Below are 3,339 nucleotides of genomic sequence, written 5' to 3' on the forward strand. Positions count from 1 at the left end.
TTATATATATTTTTTATAATATATATATATATATATATATATATATACTATATATATATATATATATATATATATTTAAATTCATTTTAATTATTAATAAAACATTTGTTTGAATAAATCATGTTTTTAGACAGCATTAAAACATTTCACTGTGACACACTCAGTAATATCCCTGGGAAGCTTGTTCCACATGATTGGCCCAAGAAAGCACTTTCACCGTACAATTTGGTTCGGATCATAGAAAGCGCGATGACACTCGCTATTAATGCATGAGTGATGTGATGTGATCTGGTGCCAGTCGGTGTTTGGCATTGACGATGACAAGAAGGACCTTGTAGACGAGCCAACTACATTGTCTGTAACTGCTGTAATATTGTTGATATACTTCGTGGCCTCACTCACTAGTCTGGTGGCGGTATTCTGTCTATGCAATCTTCTTACAAGCCAGAAAGTAGACTGTTGCAGTAATCTAGTTTAGACAGAATATATGGATGAGCTTTTCATGAGATGGTTTGTCCAGAAAAACTTTCTGAGGCGACTGAGGTTACATTGTCCCTAGACAACTCATACCTGTCGGATTACAGGTAAATTATTGTGAAAACTAAGAAAAAGTGGCCCAAAAATCTTTATCCTGTCCTGTTTGTTCAAAATTTAACATAGAATTGCAGACAATCGGCCCCAAACACGGTTGGGCCAAGGACAATCGGATCCATTTTCAAAATACCATATGGTACTTATATCTTGCACTCAAGGCAAATGATTGGTAGTGCTACGGAAATTGTTTATTTACTACTGAATTCTGAAGATATAAAAAGTTACAGAAATTCATTTTACGAACTTGAGAAGTCTGGTCTAGGCTGCTACAAATAGCAGATGCTTTGAAATCTAAATCTGTATCCAATTTATGCAGAAATCGAGATTGTATGACCTTCTGTAATACTGGATAATAATGTTGGATGCAGAGACCACTGATATTGCATGGTGATCAGAAGACTTATCTGTGGCAATGGTGACAAATCTTACTAAATCATACCTATGATAATGAGGTTAAGGGCGTGGCCTCGCTCGTGGGTCTGTGTGTTGATTTACTGGTGCGGATTTTCCAACTCCAGAAACTTCAGGAAATTCATGGTTTTGGTAGACTTTGTATTGTCAATGTGAAAGTTGAAGTCTCTGGTAATCAGAAAGTGTCCTGAGGCAAATGTAAGTTTTTCAAGTAAGGACAAGAATTCCTCCATCAATGGCCTGCTGTAGAATGGTTGTCTTTAGACGGTGGTGGTCTATAGATGATCAACAGTCGTACTAGGTCACAACCACATGTATCTTGTTTGACATTGTCCCTTATTAGCCAGGAAATTTGAGAAAAGGTTAGAGCATCGATGCACATGCAGCCTCAGTATATTAAAAATTTTAATGTCATAATTATGTTTGTGTGTATTAAAGCCAGTAGACAAATATTGTACATTTATAATCACAATGCGGATGAATTTAAAGCTTGACCCTGGTATCACTACACCTGATGAAGCATGAAGCATTAATTGGGGCAAAAATTTGTAAATAAAAATTTATTGTTTATAATAGTGCATTATTATTTTTCTAGGTAGAATTTGGTGAATGTATAATGTATGTATAAGTTTAATCTTTGTTGTTAATAGTATTTTGTAATTGTTTCTTATTTTTGTAAACCTATTGTTAATATAGATTTCATATCTTTTTATGGCTTTGGTTATATTTTACACATTTTTGATTTCTCCATTTTCATAAGTTTTCTTTTTAAAAATTAATAATTAGATTTATGGATAGAGAAAAAACAAATACTAAACACTGGTGTATTTTAGTGTAGGAACTTGCTTTTTGTTTGATAATTCTTGTTTTGAGTCTGTATTTTAAGGTGATAGAAAATATTTTTTTATTTTTTTTTAGCCAACAAACCAATTAATCAATCAAATAATAAACAAATCATTAAATCAATAAACAGCAGGAATTTGTGAATAAATATTTATTGTTTAAGGCCACGATTTGTGTTTGACAGTGATGCACACAATACACAAATTTCACCCATAAATGTGGAATAAAAAGTGCATCTTGTGTCTCGAGTTAAGGTAGATTCACACACCGAATACGAATTCACAATAAAATATCACAGAGTATTTTCACACAATGATACAAAAAATTCTATGAACCATACAGCTGAACTGCCAAATATCGGACAATAAACCTTCAGGCCGATATTTATTGTAGTGCAGTGTACCATAGCATAAAGCACTTTCAGTAAATACCAGACCGAAGATACTTATTTCATGAATACAAGGGAGGCTGTTTACATAACTAGTTTTTTTTTAGGTATAAATACTTTCTACTGCCCTAATAACAGCCACCCTAGTCTAAGTACCTGAAATCAGTGGAACATCCGAAAGCAAACAGATATAGAACATTTTGTCTGCAAATGTGAGGTTTTGTTCCTAAATTTAAGTTGAGTAAAAGAGTGCTACAAAAACTAATTTTGCTATAAGAGCAAGGTACAGTAAGTTCAAAATTTATTTCTACAGTATTTATAATAGTGCATTATTATGTTTCTAGATAGAATTTGGTGAATGTATAATGCTGTCTCTTATACACATCTAGATGTGTATAAGAGACATGTAAACCTATTGTTAATATAGATTTCATATCTTTTTATGGCTTTGGTTATATTTTACACATTTTTGATTTCTCCATTTTCATAAGTTTTCTTTTTAAAAATTAATAATTAGATTTATGGATAAAGAAAAAACAAATACTAAACACTGGTGTATTTTAGTGTAGGAATTTTGTTTTTGTTTGATAATTCTTGTTTTGAGCCCCTGGGGGGCTGTGTTGGGGACAATGAACGCCAATCGTCGCAAATGCCTTCATGTGATAATTCCTTTATTCATGATCACATGGGGACTGTGTCGGAGACATTGAGGAGCTGACAGGGCTCCTAATAGGGGGTGAATCTGTCACATATACTGTATAGACTAAACTGGTGACATGATATTAATTTAAAAATGTGTGCAAAAAGCCAAAAGAAAAAAAAAAGGCAGACAAAGCAGCTAGAGCACTGTAACACAGCTATGAACTGTAATGTAGTATTAAGGTTCAATGGTATTAACTTGCATAACCATTGGAATCGATACCTTTCACCTGATAAATGCCTTAAATTGGATTGACACTTTTAATGGTCAACTTGAGTATACAGATAATCTAATAATATAACTGGACTTTGTATAACTTTACCCTAGTCAGTTGGACTTGGCCTTTCTCACACTATGAATCTATGATTGTCAGTTTTGAGCCTAAGCTCTGAAGTTTGTGATA

The 3,339-nt window shown here is 33.1% G+C and overlaps 1 protein-coding gene across 1 annotated transcript in view; it reads left to right on the forward strand.

Annotated features, from left to right (window-relative positions):
• Positions 1 to 2,344: 2,344 nt before the first annotated feature.
• Positions 2,345 to 3,339, forward strand: part of LOC117108672 (sushi domain-containing protein 2-like) — an 8,887-nt gene continuing 7,892 nt past the window's right edge. Inside the window, exon 1 of the mRNA XM_033250768.1 lies at positions 2,345 to 2,519. The gene's annotated coding sequence lies outside the window, so the exon portion shown is untranslated. The remainder of the gene's footprint in view (positions 2,520 to 3,339) is intronic.

The sequence above is a fragment of the Anneissia japonica genome, unplaced genomic scaffold (genome assembly GCF_011630105.1).
Source record: "Anneissia japonica isolate Jap-2015-1 unplaced genomic scaffold, ASM1163010v1 scaffold1587_len1432017_cov164, whole genome shotgun sequence".
Classification (NCBI taxonomy): Eukaryota; Metazoa; Echinodermata; class Crinoidea; order Comatulida; family Comatulidae; genus Anneissia; species Anneissia japonica.